The following is a 19,528-nucleotide window of genomic DNA, read 5'->3' on the forward strand; positions in this document are numbered from 1 at the left end:
TCCCCCCCTCACCCTCCTCCCCCCCCCCCTGCTTTTTTTTTTTTTTTTTTTTTTTTTTTTTGATTCTCGAACTCTATCGCCATAACAATGCTCGTGAAATCGGGCCACTGTGATGATGTTCATCCGCCGGGCTATTTTTTAACTCGTCGGAGTTTCCTCTTTTTTTTTTTGTTTGATATACGTACTTTTGTACGTTATTATACGCTAGCTATCATTCGTGCAGTATATATAATTGACGATATCCGGTTACGCGTAAAATAATGACGAAAATATTATGTTATTGTTATCAGAAATAAGTGACAAAGTGCGTGAGATTTCTATGTTAAAACTATCGAACGGTGGTCTGTGAACGAGGAGTGGATTATTTTTTATCTTTTGAACTGCGGCTGTGTAATTATTTTATTGGATACATGTATAGCTTTATTTTTTTTCACGTAATTTCCATGTTAAATAAAACAAAATTCTACTTTGTTTTTATCGTGCATTTTTATTCTAAATGTACGCGGAAGATATAAAATTATAGAGAATATGTGGAGAATAATTAATAAAAGATGCAGGGTCATGAAATTATGAAAAAATGATGAAAGTTATTTCATTACGTAACAAAAGTTATGGCCGTCATAAACTGTTAAATATGAGATATCGGATGATAAATGTAAAGTTGAATATCATTTTTAACAAAGACCGGCTTGCACGATAATTCATCAATTGATAAACATTAATAAAATAGAACATTAATAAACTGACAAGACACGAGTTATACATCATAAACTTCAATTTTATCATTCTACAGGTGCAAATTCCTGCATAAAACTCAACATCACATAGAATAATCAAATAATTTATACAATTAATAAAATTTACTTGCAAAATCTTTGCAAAGTCTCGCTCGCTGCGTTACTCAGATTTCTAGGTATTATGAAAGTAAAATACTGATAATGTATGGTTTGTAACTAACAGTAATTAATTTAATTGTACAAGAGAAAGCCTTTCTCCTTTGATATATGACAACATATTGTGTGCGACCTTAAAAATGCATTTCGCCTAAAAATATCAGGAAAATACCGAATAGAATATAATTTGTTCAAATACGTTAAATTAAGTTTTCCGATAAATGTAATGGCTAATATACATAATTAAGAACAACCAACACGTAAAATAGTGATTTAATAGTAGCCGCGACTATAATAATACTTGCAACCCTCAGTAAATAATCGAGAAGAGAATACTCACCATTCCACCTTCATTTAACTAACGCTGCTCAGTAATGGCAAATGCTCGTTTTCCATCATCTAGGCTTGGTATTCCAATGTTTCCAAGAAATCCATCGACCAATCCATCGATATTCCTGCAAATCCGCCATCCATTATCACTGCGATCACCATGACAATACGACTGGAATTCAGCTGGTAGAGTTACAGAGCGACTCGACGTTAGGCGTTATGATATTGAACACTCGGATCTAGCGATTCTCGATCCACGAATTTCAGGCGTCTATGCGGGTAAGGTTCGCTTCTAATCTTCGTGGATATAATTCTGGACAGTTGAGTATTCGTCGAACGCCCCAGGCGTCGCATTCGAGTCTACGATTCGCCTTGTCTCGCGGTTAATAAACACCGTGGAAACTCTGTCGATCGTCGTTCCCGGAGAATCGTAACCTAGAAACTACCTCGAACTTCCGGGATATCTGGAAGTTCTCTATATTACGAATCACAGTGCTCTTAATCCACTTTCCATCCGCGTTCTTGACATTAAATTCTCTAAATTATCGACAATCGAAGTTTATTGGAAATTTCTATGGAAATCATACAGAATATTTTCTATGATATAGAATATTCTAAAATCCGGATATATCTAACTCGTGAACTGGTATCTCTGTTGCAAATGACAAGGTGCATGGAGGTATCAAGGAGATATCGAAGGACGACCCTGTTCTTTGCGAATTTCTACGGCATGAAAAAATCGAACTGGCTGCAACGTTTCCCACGAGGATTTCGCCGAGAGATCGAAAGCTCTGGTTCGGAAAACGTGCAACTGTAAGCAGCCCTCTTGCACAATTGAACTAATATTATCAGTGAAATTTTACAAGTTATAATACTAATAAATCCTCTTGCGTGGCAGTACTAAGTTTGGTAATAAAGTAAACGAAGCTCTTTCAGCAAATTTTATAATTTACGAGTCAGTGAATCTGTAACGTTATAAAATATCACATCACTGATATTTAAGTAATTTTTTCACTTGCCAATTTACTAATAACATTGCTTGGTAAATTATTATGCAAGATGGCTGCTGCTTTCGTGACCGTAATTTAATCGCTCAAAAACGCTTTGTCTCTCTGACTATTTCCTGCCCGTAACATTTTTCACCTTGTTTGTCGCTACTAGTCTATGCAGCTTGTTTGCATTTCCTACCACGCGATTAATGTTATATATGTGGAAAGAACGTAACGCCAACTTGTCGACTGGTTATCGATATTCACATGCGAATGCGAAGTAAAACCGTAGTTTGCCGGTCTGAGACAGTTGTCAGAAAATACGAGGAGAGCAGAAGGAAAAGAAGGAGGAATATAAGATAAAATCGAGTGTAAGGGAGTCTAATCGACTGTGTTCCGTTATTGCTACTGTCAGATACCACGATCAGCGAATACTCGACGCCGCGAGGTCGCGGATCGCAATATCGAACCGAAGTGAAAACAGGGTCAAATTGATGACACCGTTCCCGTTGACGTGCCTCCGAGAGATTATTTGAACGAGCAGTCGATCCCAACCTAAATACGACGTTCGCAGCCTCCTGTTCTCACACTGTCCTCGAACTGTTCGTTTTCTTGTTATCCGCGAGTCTACGATAGTCGCTAGCTCACGAAAATGTGCGAACGCTTGTAGAAATTTTTTACGAACACATTGTGTATGTTATGAGAGACGACTATGTTCCTTAAAGCCTGAAACAAGTTCAAAAGAGTGGAAGTTACAAGATCTTGTTTCTCTGTTGTGTTTATGATTTAGTTGCTTCGATCGTAGATGTAGAATTAACGAGGAAGATTAGGAAAATTGTTCTATAATAAACAATAAGATTTTTAGAAAAGAAAGCGAGGTTCAAAAGCATCGAGCTCGTTTGATAACGATAACGATAAATATACAACTGAGAAGCATTTTGAAGAAGACAGCTATAAAAAAGAACTATACGAGTAAGACTATGAAAAATATATGGTTTGACTCGTAAAAGTATCTAAAAACTTATAGAAACAACAATTGTGTCTTGTCACAATACTAATAACATCTCAAGATGTTTTATATAACGTTTTTATATATATTTTTTCTTCTATTGTATTCGTCGAAGAAATAGTTTTTTATTCCTGACGAGTTTTCTCATAGTCGAAGGATACAAATTTTTATCACCCAAAATAGATTGATTTATGGAAATATTCGATGAGACCTTTTACGACAACGGGTTGCCTTGCAACCAAGATTTATACTGTTTGGTTGCTCTAGTGCTTTTACGTCGAAGTATCGAAGTAGGATGAGTGACAATGTTTAGTGTTCACGTGGAATGTCCATAATCTGCAGTGGTGGTAGTCTGGAATGGCACTTTACCAGACGTTATTGTGCTCTAGAATTATACTTAAGCCCTGTGGTATCTTCGAGAACCTAATAAAACTGACAAAAGGACGACCGAGGTTCGGGGAATTTATTCCGACTCTTGAATTTCAAATCGTTCGGAGATATTCGAACGAATCTGCAAGATACTTTGTATCGGTTTCACGTGTCGATCAATCGCATACAGGGTGAGTCACAACGCGCGGGAAATACGACAGGAATCGATTCAACACACTAAAGTAGGAAGAAATGTTCACATACGACGTTCTTGATATGACATTTTTTTCGACAAATAGTTTGTTTCGTGTCGTAATAGTTGCTTACCTACCTTGGGAAAAATTCCTCGAAGTGAGCAGGTCCAGCTTCAACAAAAGCGTAAATGCATCGCATTGGATCGTCGAATTTGTACGAATTTATCGGTAACTTTGATCGTCACGACGTCGAGGAGTATTAACACAGGCAACTGAAGTAGTAGAAACGAGAGATTTTAAACGTCCCCATAACAAATAATCGCATGGATTCAGGTCCATCCAAGGAGGGAGCCAGCCAGGAAATAAGGCCAACGCGACCTGTCCATTTGCCAGGAAATCGTTGATCTAAGTAATGTCTGGCATCGTAAAACAAGCTGTAACTTCAAAACAAGGTCATATCGACGTATGTTTATACGAACTCCTTATTTTAGAATGCTGAATCAGCCACTATCGTACCTTCCACAAAAATTCGGCTTACCGTGTATAAAGTACGTAGAAACCCACAAGATGTCCAAAAGAATACACACATGCGAACACGAGACGCATAGAAAATGTCCCAGAACGCTTAATCTCAGATTCTTCGCTTAATTGCATCGAGGTTAATGCCAGACTACCATGATTCTTGCAGCATGAGATAAAGAGAACGGTTGTCGAAACGGTCGATTTACGATGGTAGTTCGCTTTATCAGATTTCCAAATACCATTTTCATCAGACGCTGTTCTGTATGACGGAGGATCACGTCATGCATCCGGCCTCTGAGAGGAGACAATAGAGCAGCGAAGGGAATCGCGGAGGAACACAGTGAAAAAGGAGAAGTCGCTGTATGGGCGTAGATTCACCTATCGTCGAGCGCCATACAAGCAATACCCCAGGAGCTTTATGAACGATTGGACTCGTATTTCCGACGGAAAGTACATCACCGTGGACGTTTCCACGGCGAAAACAACGAGAGGCGAAGCGCTCGCACGTTGCCTGGTTCCAAGGAAATATGAAAGCTACGCCCGATCGGGCAGCTATATTTCATAACTCACGAGAAGGACGACGTTGGTGAAAAGAATCGTCACGAGTATCGTTTCTAAGTGGCCCGTGAAATTTCGCTCCCTCTTCGCAAGCTCTCCGTGTCCCCTTTCATTCGCCGCGCGACGATCGGTATTCTCGGCTCTTTCACGGGTATTTTTTGAAGGTGGTCGCTCGCGTGAGTGTCTGGCAAGCGACCAAGAAACTTTCTAGGCTGCCACGATCCAAACCACGGTACAGTAATGACCTCAAGGGCGGTACCTTTTGTGCTATCTTTCTGTTTTTCCTCTTTTTCCTTTCGTTTCATCTCCATCTCCTTTTAGCTTACTCTCTGCCCTCCCTTCTGCGTTTCGGCTCAACGATGGATTTTAACAGCCATTTCATCGGCAATTTACGCCCAGATTCAGGCTAATTAGCCGGAGAATTGTTTGCGGTTGCAAAGAATTCCTCGCCGGACTTTTTGTTGCGTGCCTATCATTCGCGTAATTAAGCTTGCTCGCGAAACCCGCGAAACATAATAAAGTCGAGTCTCCGTTCTTCTATCGTTCCATACGTGTTATTAAAAAATTCCACGGGAAATTTCATACTCTACCGAGGAGGTAATTTATTCGATCGATGTACACGCATGCACCAAGTGCACTATCCTTCGTAGATATCCAGACAATTTACTTCCGATTTATAGTCATAAAGACTACAGTGCTAAACTATCTATTGAACCATATAACAATAATATATCTTAATATTTACTACGTATATCGCTACATATATTTATTATTTAAACATCGTCGATTGTATTAATGTCAAAAAATTCGTCCTTGTGAAAAGATAAAAAAAACATAAAAATAGAATGTTTGCATCCTCGGCTCAATTGCTGAGAAAATCGAACTTGGAAATTTATCAAGTATACTCGAACATGTTTAATTCCACACTGGACAGGACTAAATAATCGACATAATTCTAAGTGTGAAAATAAGTTGAAAATGTAGAATAAAATCCGAATTTTATTCTCGGATTAATAAAAGTTTTAAAGCTTCATTTAAAGGAAAGAATAGAATGTGAACACGTTTACTTAGGACTCGGCTTAGTACTGTTTTCTCAGAAACAATGCATTCTGTGAAAAATTTTATTCTGCATTGTCGACTTATTTTCACACCTAGTACGTGAATTAGCCATGTTCACGTATATGTGATCAATTTTCAAATTCGATTTTCTGGAATACTAAGTCAAAAATGAAGAATTTTGATTCCATATCTTTGTCTTACTCTTGCACAAGGAATCACACCATTTCCGTTTTTATGTTATTTGGACGGACCCTGTATTTTTGTACGAATGATATCTGTTTGATAACATCTGGATGTGATGGAATCTGACTGAAATGACGAACGAAACTGTTTCCTGATCACGTGTACCGGATAAAACGGAACGCTTTGATGCTTCCCTATCGGAGATCGTTCTCGCTTTTCCAGAGAGATGAAAGCCGACGCAAAAACAAAAGAAAGCTTCACTCGGTTTACAGGGTATTACGCGCAATCCATACTGATGTAATCCCGACGCGTACTATCCCCTGGCCCTCTGAAGGTCGCAAGAAATTCCCGATCAGAATCGTCCAAAGGGACACAGCGGGATTCCAACCGCTGCTGTTCCATATATGTATGCACGTTGGTAATTCCACCCTTCGAGCTTTCTCGCCCGTTCCAGAAACTGGCCATTCGGTTGTTCGACTGGAGAACCTTCCACGAATTAATTTGTTCCTTGGGGTGACATCCTTCAACACCAAGAATACTGAACGACACATGGTATTACAGCACGCGGATAATACGGTGTTTCTATAAGATTCATGGTGTTACGCCACGAGGCTTACCATAGGCCGTGTCCCTAACCGTCGCTCGTGATACTACAGTGTCGCAGATGGATCGTCTTATAGGACCGGCGAAATATATACAATATAGCGACAAGCGCGTAGTTGCCATCAAGTAGCGAGTTCTAGAAACGTCGATTTGCCTGCGGTCCGTTATTTCATCTACACAAAGAAGGTGGCAGATCATAGGCCGATCGGTGGTGTGACCCGAGTGTAGTGGATGTCGTCTCCCAGAGAAGACAAAGAAAAAATCGAAGGGCAATCAGTATCATTTGGGAATTCAAACGGAATGCATCGAGAGGTTTAGACGAATAAAATCCAGGTCGCTTAGTCTAACGAATATATCAAGAAATATCATAAAGTCAGGTCGAATTAATAACAAACTAATTGTATTTATCATTAAATAATTTGTGACGTGTTCATTATAATTTGAAATATTGTTAAATATACAAGTTTTATATAAACCCTGTGAAACTCATTTGAACCACCTCTGTTATCTTAATTGAAATAGGAAAACGATTAATTCGTTGACGCGTTTTCCTCGCGACCGCGTCTCTCCGCGAACGGTCGTAACACGTGGATTAGAATTAACAGAACATACTAATTCTTTTTATCTACGGTAGCTTTACAGATATTTTTCGATTTAAACAACTTTCTTTTATATGGTAAAAATACATGCAATAATTATAGCGTAACAAATGTGGATGAAGATAAGAATGATTTTATGATATAGGGAATGTCCCTATGATACCCACTTTATGATATTAGGATATTTATGGAGTATGAGATAAATCTGAAAAGTTATTGAGCAAAGTCTTTAAGAATTATTATCTGATCTTATACTTTAGGTTGTAAAGAATCCTTATGTATATATGTTAATTTTCTGTATAATAAAGTACTTCGTACACACAACGCACGTCCAATCAATTTCAACTCGTGATATCATGCATCTACGAATTTCTTCTTATTAGTTATTGATACTATAACGTAAATATTCGAGCTCTGTTCTAAATTTTATGTCACATTTTATCCAACACTCGTGTGTAGTAATACACGCACGAGTTTGCAGTGCATTTCTCTCTTCATATACCCTTCGGATAATGCATGTTCTAAAAAGTTTGGAAATATACGCGGTGAGAAGAAGTGCAAGTTCCCGGGGGGCCAAGTACTATTAAGACGCGGAATTTTCAACGTCAACAAATAGTAAACCCTTTCTCAACAACGTGGTAAAACATTCTACAAAAATACATATCTGAGAGGAAGAAATTTGACCCTGCGGTGCGTATTTTTACAGCCCAGCACAACGGCGAGTATCATGGAAAAACCATGCTCTTTTTAACGTCGCGTATTAATTCCTCGCTACGAGCAATATGTAAATTAAAAATCGCGTTACAACGGGGGAGAGAACGAATTTTCGCTGGTTTAAAGCCGCTCTAGGATAACGAGAATTACCAGGTAGTTTACCCAGAGAACTGTCTTCTTTCGCCGTGCAAAGGAAGACGATTTGCATGATTTATAAACTGCCAGCATCCCCCGTGAGTCTGCAACGTTGAAAACGGGTAAGCTACCCCGTAGCCAAGGTCAACGAAAATTCGCAATTCCGGCCAACAAAAGGATCTCGCCCTGATTCCGACGATTCTCCTACATACATGCATGTCGTTATGGTAATTCTGATCTTCCATGGTGTCCGAGTGCGAGTCGAATTTTCAGGGAGACATAGCACAATGCGAAGGTCTTCACCTCTTCGCAGATTTTATCATCGGCAATGGTTTTTATAAGAATAGAAAATGATAGTATACTGGGATACTTTCGTATAATAATAATAAAAATCGTCATGTGGCTTGAAAATGCGATTCGCTTGTAATATTTATTGAGATAAACGAAAAAGGTTATAATTTCGATATTTGTTTTCTACGAGATCATTTTACGAACTCTATTACGTTTTCACATCATTTTCTAGCCAATCGTGTTTTTTTCTCTATAACTACTCTTGACAAATTGTTTAAATTCGAGAAGAAGAATTTTAATATGAAATAGGTAGTTGAAAAAATGACTCTGGAAATAGCCGATAAATCTCAAATTTTGTGTAACAAACAAATAATATTAGCCTAGTTGTTGTGTTTCAATCTCATTAATCTTACTCTACATAACTAACGTTATTAATGATTTTTTTTATTAATATCCAGAAGTTGGACAAAAACGCATATTTAATTCTAAAATCAAACGAGAGATACACAATCTTGATGCGAAGCTGTGTCACGATATACTGAACTTAAAAATTGCTGCTCTCTAAAACAGATCTAACTTATCCTATTTCTCATTTAAAAGCTTCATATCTAACCATGAAAACGCCAAGTGACGAAAAATACGATCTCGCTCTTAATTGTCCAATTAATTCATGAAAAAAGTAGGAGTAAAAAATCTTCTCGACGCCTCGCAGCAGTTGATCGCGAATAAGCAGGTGAACTTAGGACATCGAGTAGACGATTCGGCGAAGAAACGAAGTTATAAACGAAGCCGGTGTGGCTCGAATAAAAATCAAGGGTCGTAGGTGGTTACGAGGTCCCCGTGGTGGAAACCCTGGATGAAAACTCGATCAACGTCGCCGTGGGTTTGGCGTGTTACAGTGTTACAGAGGGGCTGAGGGGGATGAAAGTCGTTCGATGGACGAAGGGTGTCCAGCAACGCGATTTCTTCTCCCCTAGACGGTCATACTACATCCAGACGTCGTCGTGGATATCGTAGCTTTCGAACAGATGAGGACCTATTGGGAGAGGAGGGTTAGACACGACCGTGGGTTGATTTCAAATGATCCTGGATTTCCAAGGGTGAATAAAAAAAGGAAGACTGTCCACCGGAAAGTGAAATGAATTTCTCGCGGCAAACCATCGTTTTTTCTTTTCTTCTTTTCCTTTCTTTCCCTTTCTCCATTATGTTCGTGCAGTCTTTCTCTGTTTTCGTTGTTTCCAAGAAGGATGCTTTAGCGGTTGAATTTTATATGACGCGATCGAACGAAGCATAAGAAAGAGAAGAAGGAAGATTCAACCCCGTTGTGGAAGGGAGTGGTAAGCAGAGGAGGAAAAATCCCAAGGGAATGAGAATTTCAATGCGGATCGTAGTCGTGGATGATGATCGATCTTTCTCGGTGGTTGGCTATCAGGAAGGCAGAGCTTCAAAGTGCTTTGACCGCTCCCTTCGTTCCATGGATTTCCCTTCTTTGGACAGACTGGATGCCACCACCGATGCTCTTACTGAACGAATAGGTAAGGAGGAAATTTGTTAAAGGGAAACGAGATTTGATAGTCCTGCTTGAGGACCTTTCATTTCTTCGCTCCCCACATCGCGCTACGAACACTTCTTCTATTTGCTCGAACTAGGCAGTTAGCGAACTAGAGGCGGAGAATTTGGGAATTTTTTCCCGGTAACGGCGTGAATTTCCACTGAAACGCCGTGCTTATCGACGTCGATCGATTCTCGTTTAGCTTTTACCATCGGAATCGCGGCTTTTGAGGGTGTTGCGGTTCCCCTGCTCCGGTGTCAATTTGTGAAAATGGAATTTTCTTCCATTCCAAGTGACGTATATTTATGAATTCATCCACCATTAACTCTAACAATTTTTAGATATTCTCTCTAAGGTATATTCATAACTACGAGTCCAAGTCGAAGAGATTTTTGTTATCTGGAAAAGACTATGCATTCGAACTTTTTCAATACTATCCATAATAGTTTATAATAGAACACATATAATAAATGTTCCTTGTTACAGAGAACATACACACTGTCGACCATAAATAAAAGAACAGTTGCTCGATATATTTATTGAAAATTTCTAACGAATTTTGCTTGATTCGCTATTTTATTTCATAAGGTACGTGTAATTAAATTAAGTAACAGAGTTCTAATGAAATAACAAAAAGATAAAAGCAATGGAAAGTATTGGTATCGTATCAAATATCAGAAAGTACTTTAATATTCATATCTGGCAATATATTAGGTTGTTCGAAAAGTTTCTTTCGCTTTATAAGGAAATAATAGATTAGTTGAAAGAATTATGCACGAACATAATAATAGAAATATAACGAAATGAATCATACCTAATTCAATAAAATAATATAAAACAAAAATTGTTGTTCATCTGTTATCACCTTATGAAACGAAAGAAACTTTTGGGACAACCTGATATGTATACGTTAATTCTTCGCACAGAAAGGGTTAATAATTGAATCCGTATCCTAGCGCTTCAAAAAATCAATAGCACAATTTCACTATGAATTTGTCCAAGTGTCATCTCGTTCGAGTAGCCGCGAACAATAACGCGATGAAAAAATTTAACGGTAAAAGTTGTGTAATTCGAAGCAAGTGTCGCTGCGCCATATGAAAAGGAAGTCGGTGGTTCATCGATCTTTCTCGCGGTTGGTATCAGGACGGCATACCACGGAGGTGCTTCTGGCTTTTGCCTTTGTTGGCTCTTCATCGGATCCTTTCTTCGGGCCGTGTCGGAAGCAGCTGGTTTTGAAATATCCAATGTAGTGGCGAGATCTCTCTTTTCAATACACGGTTCAACAGCAGTGCCGACGAGTTTACCACTTGCAGAGAGTAGAGGCCAAGCCCCAGGTATGCGGACTGGGTATTCGGTACAAAAGTAGTTTTTCCAAGGCCCGTTTGGCCGGCATCGAAGTTTCAAATGAGTTTCCTTTGAAATTTAACTCCCGCTCTCCCGTCAGTGTGAAAGTACATCGACCGACACTTTATCCCCGATCTACACGTGTCTGTAGGAAAAGTCAGGTCGAACGGGTCGAATGCAAAATTGAAACTTCACTCACGATTTGCGCTTGATGAGGAAAACCGGGGGGAAAACCTCGATAGATAGAAGGCAACCGTTTCCTCTCCGCGAAGTTGTTCCATATACTCGCTGAGTTTGGGAATTTTACGAGTTCCCATGTGAATTTGCGCACGTACGTATTCCAAAAGTCGCAACAAATCAAACTAGGTTTCCAGGGGAAACAACCAACTATTGGGATGTTTTCTGAAAAAGTTATTTCTGTGAACATTACACAGAAAAAACGTGACGAATTTATTTTTGTTGATTTTTCAACTGCAACGCTATTTGACAGCTGGAACTGAGGATTTCAATATATTTGGCGTTGACGAGTATTTATGAAATTCATCGACAGCATATTACACAACACTGAATTATTCTGAGTTGTGACATATACAAATTGTTTTTATCATAATGGAAAATTTGTTGTTTTAAAAAATGTTTCGGCTACTTGACAACTCTTCCATGTTTATTTGTATCTTGTTAAATTGCGATGCGAACTTGAAGTGTCATGAGTTATCGAGTAATACTTGAGAAACTTTGAGGAAATTCTTAGCTGTGATTGTTAAGTGCATAACGTCGAACGAAATAATATCACGACAGCAAGGAATTAAAGAGACAGAAAACGGAGTTGAGAATGGAGGTGGAATAGCCAGAAACGAATACCCTGAGTCAACGGATTCTGCTTGCAGATGATCCTGGTATTCAGCCTGCGGAAAATTATTGGATAATCCTCTTTCATCATAATAATGTGGTACAAACGATGAAACCCAGATATATTTCATAACTTCCACCAGTTTTCTTTATCCTTCTCTGGTTTATGAACTTCCATCGTATTAACCAACCAGAAGTGCAATAATAATTGTAAGATTGAAGTAACTGGACACATTTCTTAATTTGTTAAAGCGTAACGCACAATATATCCGCTATCGAGAAAGTTGCGAACTTTTCGAACAACCTAATAATGAAACACAATATCATTTCCTTTTATTGACATTTTTTTCACAAAAATCAATCACGAGAGATCGATTTAGCCGCGAAACATTCTCTCGCAGAACATTATATTCTCTGAATTAATTTAACCCTTGAAAGGAAACTTTAAACCCTTTCGTTCAGCAATCACCCTTTTGCCAGAGGAAAAAGTTTTTAATTGAAAATTCAGAAGTTGCAGATTAAAGTTGTGCTTTCGAACGCATCCAGAGAAACAGAGGATAGGTGAATGGGTGGAGGATAGATGACTGAACGTGTATAAAAGTTCGCAACACTGCTCCTCGAAAGCGAAACAAATAATAATAGACCAACGTAATCATCTTTCTGGATCGCGACCGATTCTCGATGAAACTCGATACCACGTTCCGCGTCAAAGTAGCTTCACCAAGTGCTGAATTACACGTACCGAATAGGATAGTATACTAAGCCGAGTTCGAAGCCCTGCTTAAATTTGAAACGAAAGTGGAACGGAGTTTGTCCTAAGTCAGGTTTAGTGGACTTAGCCGAGGGAATTTCGTCAGTGATAATTAATGCCGGATCTTAGAAGAGATCCTCAACTACGAAGATGCAAGTGAATAGCAAATGACAAACATTTTGCAAACAGGCGTATGTTGCCTGGTCGATTTTTTCACCCAATCGATGATTCCTTTTCGAAACTACAATCACTTCTCTCTGATGAATTTTATTTTTCGTTGCTCGTTCCACTACTAAATTAACTGCCCGCTGGTTTATGTGAAACGCGACAATTACGCGGGAAATTGGGATGCCTAATGAAAAAGATACGCCTGTGACAGAATCGATATTCCGAGTTTTATTTCATTTTACGTGCAGCATCGAGCCATCGAAATTAGTAATCAACAAGTTACCAGTGATAAAACAGCGGCTGCTGTTTACAACGTTGTTAATGCACCTGTTTGGATACCGATGATTGATCGTAATTGATACTGACATTCGATATTACGTGATCATTTTTGATTGAATATAATGTCCGTGGGTTATGAAATGGAAGATATTCATTATTCATATTATTGCTGGATGACGTAATGCTGGATGTAGGTAGCACCGTGAAAAAGACGTAAACGAAGAGAAATAAAGAAAGAGAGAAAGGAGTCGAAAGAAAAAGAAAGGATAACGAATCATAGAGCAAAGAGAAAGAAAGGAAAAAATTAGGCCTGTTATTTCGAAGCTAGAATATTCGGCTCTTTCAACGTCACAGGATGGAATCATCAGCTTTTCGGTATTGTGGAAAACGTCATCGATAGACCGGATGTCCACCTACCGGCCGGGACAGAAAAATTGTAGCCTATTTCCAGCGAAAACGTTGAAAGCGTATAAAATAAAAATTCATAGGCGGACCGGCGGATATTCCATCTCTCTGGTCGACACGCAATTTTCATCCTCTAGCGTGTCGATTGTGTTCCCATTGTGAAAAGCGTCTCTCACCGCAGAACCGAACGTAAATATTACCCTCATTACTCAAAAAATACTGGCGAAACCCGGCTCGTATCAACGTTCGACCACTTCGTTTCGCTGATTAATGACAACGGAGATTCTTCCACAACTATATCGACCAGTTGCTGGTTCGAATTTCGTTTCGTTGTTAACGAAAAACCTGGATAACTGGCGCTCTTAATGTCGATCCTCTGTTTGCCCCACATTTTTACGTAAAACAGGATGAAAAAAAAAAAAAAAAAAAAAAGAGTAGAGAATCCAGAGAGATGACTCTTCGAATTTACGACAACTGCGTTGCATCCAGCCGTTGGCCAGAGTTGGTCGAAATTCGACATCCACGCATTCGTGGATTTGCTCAGCGGAGCAATCAGGCGACAACCTTTCATTCTTTTCCCCAGATCGTACAATTTGCAACGCGGGAAAATAAGCCCGGACACGTTACATCTCGCTCGAATGACGTTCTGCCGTGTAAACCGTTTTCATCGTTTCTTTCCCTATTTTTCATTTCACCAAGTTCACGTGGTTTTATATTTCTCTTTACCTCGAATGACTTTGAATCAATAATCGATACCTGTTTGATACACGACAGGAAGAAACAAAGAAATTATTCCTTCTGTGGAAAATGAAAATGAGAATTAGATTACTCAAGATAATTAGAGAATTGCTTTTCTTGTATCAGATTAACTGTTATAACCATTTCTTGTGACTATGAACTTTTTAATGATATAAATCTAGGATCATTTCGCTTCTATTCTCTTGATCGAAGCGAACCAGTATAACAGAAGAATTTATGTGAAGAACGTGATAAGTTACATTGTCACATTACATATGTAATTTAGTGGTTAAAATTAAAATTAAATTTGCGAAGAGCTCACTCGATACTTGATCATCATTGAAAAAGAAAATATCATCTTAACTATTGAGTGAGGGGACAATTCTAAACATGTCAAAGTGGGTCGTCATTATAAATGACCGACAAAGTAAGCACGCGTAGAAATCGCTGCATAAGTTTCCTGGTTGCTTTGCAATCGATCGAAGACGGTTACGCGAGAATTCCTATTTGTCAGGGGTCATTATCCGGCGAAGAAAAAAGAGGAAATTATCGGTTAGCCGAAATAATGAGTCCCAGGAAGAAAATGTGGTTCTTTTTCCAGGTATTTTCGCGGTCTCGATAGAAAGGAGGGGAAATGAATAAGTAGCAGCTGACTAACATCATCTGTTTCTACTGAAATTGGTTTCAACTTACAAGTATCTCCGCGTGACAAGAGAATAAAAGCTTAATATGCACTTGTGTGTAATCTCAGATTAAATCTATCATAATTGAATAGCAGACTATGAAGATTTTAAAATGCGATTAATTTTAGTAATTAAACGTCCTGAATGTTGATAATTAATTTAGAAATATCTCGACTTTATGAAAGCTCTTTATTTTTTCGAGCAAGATATTAAACGAGTTAAACTTCCTCAAAGCTATAAAGGTATATAAAATATACGCAAGTGTATGTAGGCAATATACTACGTAAAAGTGAGTTAAGAGTGTCCTCGTTGGTTATTTAAAACATCCTTATCAAGGAGATGATAATTTTGGGAAATATCGCACGAAACAACAGAAGGAGAACCCAGTAGCTACGATGGCTGACTAGGACGTTCCACTACTACTGCGGCTGGTCGTCGGTTTCGTCGTGGACCATAGTTACTGTGTCAGCATATTCGCGCGAAATACAACTGACGAAATAGTAATAACGTAGAACAGCAAGAGACGGTTGTAAAAGCTGCGAGATTCGGCTTTTGACAATCGTATTATTCGCATAAATGCACCGCATAACAATCTCGCGTGTTCCCATGGCAATGTCAAACAACAAAATATCATTGTTATGAAAGAGCCATGCGTTACAAAAGCCGTGCGAAAGGGTGACTATTCCAAATTCTCGTATGCAATTGAATCCGAAACATTTTTCCACCTCCCTTCATTCTGATGCAATTTCATTTGTTCAAAGACAGATAGTTTGTAAAACAGTTAAACAGAATAGAATGAAACACGATGATAAAAATTGCAGGGATTTTTCAACGAAAAAAGAAGAGAGAATATTTTGTTTGCTATCCTCGTGGCGATTGTCAAGGGGTGGCGTAATGTTGACAAGACAGAAGGGAGCAGAAACTCGAAAAGTGACAAGGAAACGTTGAAAAAAGGAAATGGGAGGCGAAGTGGCTTGAAAGTGGGCTCATCAGTATGCAAAATGCAAGAGTCGCGAGGGTGCACGCATAGCCCCTTGTGCCCTCCATTTACCCGACAGGCAGCCATACTACTTCGCTGTTCAACCACCTAAACTCCTCGGAAACCATGGTTGCTACACAGCTAACCTGTTCTCCTGCCGAGCTCACACAGGTTCCTTTCATTTCACGCCTTTTCCATGCATTGATTGCGCGGTGAATACGTAATTGCATTTAGAATTGAATTTTCACGCTATTTTTTCTCCTCCAATATAACAAATTACTGTAGCTCGTGAAAATATTTACGCGCCTGTAGAAACCTTTTGCAAATATATAATCATATAATGTTTGTAACAAATGTCTCGTAACTTTTATATACATTTTTAAACTGGTCTTAAATTTTACCAACGTAATCATGACAATCGTGTTTCATTAGAGAATCAATGAAATTTTAAAATATTTTATGTTTATAAACATTTTCTATAGTATGTATCATATACATGCATCAAATACATTCATGAGCGACTATATAGAAGATATCATATATAATATAAGAAAACGTAATGGGTGATGTTCAACTTCTGCGTAAAACAAATACAAAGAAAATATACATCTCCAAGAACATTTCGCATAACACTTTCCTTCATGGTTCGTCGAAACATATGTCTGACAATTACAATCCACTTTTACTGCACGCACTTCGTTTTACTGCTACTTTCATGTTCCGAGCTTCGGGCAAATTACGGTTACGACACTTCTTTTTTCTATTTCCTCCCCTTTCGTTTCTTCATTGTAGCGTCTTTCCCTTTTCCTTCTATCATCGCGTATCGACGCGATCCCTCTGACGCGTTGGCAAGGCGTCTTTGATGTCCTAATGAAGTTAGTTCTCTAACTACGTCGACAGTTAGGTTGCCTTCTCTTTTTCCTTCCTTTCGTTGCGTTTACCGAATCTGCACTCTCTTTACGAGCAAGGTGAGAAAGATGCGTTCTTTTCTTCATCGCGTTCACAGAGGTTTCTTCTTTCGCAACTGAATCGCACTGACGAGCGCGTGGCCCTTTTATTTATCAAGTACTGCACGATACACCTTTTATATTCTAGCCACGAGGCAAAAGGTGGAAAAAATGAATAAAGGAAAGGCGGGAAGACGAAGAAATAGATCTGCGTTGGTATAATTATGTAGCCTCGTTTGTTGCAGACGCATTAGCCTCTGTTTAGACTCGTGAATTATGAAATCGCGAGCGTGCCGGCCTCTTGAAAAATTAATACACGCCTTAAGGAGGAGTAGTGCGGCGAGATTGCGCCGTGCGGATGATAAATTCATGGCCTAGATGCGAGCGTTACTCCGCGGCTAGGATAATTCTCACGAAATGGAGCGCTTTCTGGAGAAGGAAACGGAATGTCAGCGATGACGATGACGATAATTCGAGCCGCTTTCAAACTTCAGCCGTGACTCGGATGAAAACGTAATTTATCGTAAATTCTTCTTTTTTCCTCGTAACGTCTTCTCCGCACGCTCTGAATAACTCCGAGCTTTCCAAACACGGAATTCCCCGTTTATTTTTCTGGAATTTCAAACGTGAATTTCACGAGACGATAATCCACTGGCAACTTACACAGCGAAATCCAATTGATTGCACACAACGAAAGGCGAGAATGTATCCTCGGTTTGTCAGAATATTGACGTAGCTAGGAAAAGTAAATTTTCCTGCATATATAGGTTTGGGATTGTAAATGCTTCAAGTAAAAAAATATCGATTATATACTGATACATTTGAAGATTAAAGAACGTTTTAGTTTTACGATTAAGCTAGTAATTTTTGGGTTTTGAGACCTTTTAGTAAAATACTGACCATACGTATCCATTACTATTACTGGGAACAGTACATCATTTCTATTTTGAACTTATCAATATTTATAGCTTATCATATATGTTAAATCGCGTTTGCTAAATAATATGACTGGATTCGATGATTAGAACAATCCTATCATTAAATGTTATGGCTGGTTGCGTGTATGCAAATGGTCTGCCAGTTCTATGATCCTCGTGTATTTTAATTCCCTTCGATCACGTGGACGCGTGTTCGTATTTCTACCTTTGATTTTATGACCAACTCGAAGCAACTCGTCGATGTCTTATCCTTTTGAGATCAGAAAACGGAGAAATCTTTATCGAAGATCGAAACTTAGCTGTCAGTTTGATCTTTTTTGAGACCTATTGTAGATACAATATTTTGTTTTATTGTACTTAAATATATTGTTCTATTGTAATTAGACAGAAAATCTTCATGCACGAGTTGAAATCATCTTGGGCCCTTAGAAATTCGTCGAATGATTTTTATTGTATTTTTCAATCTACATAGATACGTGGTTTTGATTTTGTTTAATTAGAAGAAAAATCTTTGTCGAGGACTAAAAACATCCTTATTTCCTCAGAAAGTTGTTGAATGATTTTTACAGGATTTTTAAACTTAGATAAGTAAGTTGGGTTTGCTTCAGTCAGAGAAATTAATATGTAGCGTTTCTTGATAATCTTTGAAATCTCCTCGAGCGATTTCGAGTTGAGCAGGATATCAGAAGCGCATGGTTAATCGAACGGCATTATCGTCTAGGCCAAAGCAACGTGTAACGCAAGAAAGGTAATCGATAAAAGCTCAGTGACCCGGGAACCTTGTTGGTCACCGATTAGTTTAGGTTAGTCGGAGTCAGGTATATGCCGCGCCCACGTTTCTCATCAATGGCTTCGATGTGTTCGTTAAAAAATTGAAGCTAACCAGATAACAACAACCTTCTTCGTTCCATCGAATCGACGTTTTAATCAACTTCTCATACCACTCGATTCGCGTTAATCAAATCTTCCTTTTTTCCTTTTTAATCGATCGTTAATTTCCCAAGTGAAAAATTGCAACGATATATTCATAAAGACAAAATTTTCACGAGAAATTAATAAATGAAGGAGTTTGATTTATGCAAATCACGTAAAACTGAGAGAACGAATTCTCTTTTCTCCGTGAACGGCCAAGTTATAATCGATACGACGAGTTAATTATTCGACCTTCGACGATTTCGAAAGCGTCGTGGTTGTCGAAAGCTGGAAAAAATCACGGACGAGCAGCGCTAGCCGGTTCGCGTAATCCGCTTTGACGGATAGACGGGCTGTGTATGTCGTTTTTCGCGTCGGCGATGCAATTTTTTTCACGGACGATATTCGACTTTTCTCGATAAACGAAATCGGATTAAAAAACGGACGGCAAGCATTTTCGTATTGGTCGACGCAAAAAATTATGCACTTCTTTCTCTGTGCTGCCACTATGTTTAAACACAGTGGCAGGCATTAT

General features: G+C 38.7%; 1 protein-coding gene and 1 long non-coding RNA gene across 9 annotated transcripts in view; one reads left to right on the plus strand and one right to left on the minus strand.

The window, feature by feature from the left end:
- LOC105680442 overlaps positions 1-19,528 on the minus strand; it is a 115,237-nt gene that overhangs the window by 69,833 nt on the left and 25,876 nt on the right. For 2 of the 6 annotated variants that reach the window (XR_004461257.1, XR_004461256.1), the window contains exon 1: positions 1,234-7,169. This is a non-coding gene — a long non-coding RNA (uncharacterized LOC105680442). Of the gene's footprint in view, positions 1-1,233; positions 7,170-19,528 lie in introns of those variants that run through there. The other 4 variants (XR_004461258.1, XR_004461254.1, XR_004461255.1 and 1 more) reach the window with 3 other exon arrangements.
- LOC100740009 overlaps positions 1-19,528 on the plus strand; it is a 111,789-nt gene that overhangs the window by 64,172 nt on the left and 28,089 nt on the right. The window lies entirely within an intron of this gene.

This window comes from Bombus impatiens, unplaced genomic scaffold, assembly GCF_000188095.3.
Source record: "Bombus impatiens unplaced genomic scaffold, BIMP_2.2 scf_0166, whole genome shotgun sequence".
NCBI classification, from domain to species: Eukaryota; Metazoa; Arthropoda; class Insecta; order Hymenoptera; family Apidae; genus Bombus; species Bombus impatiens.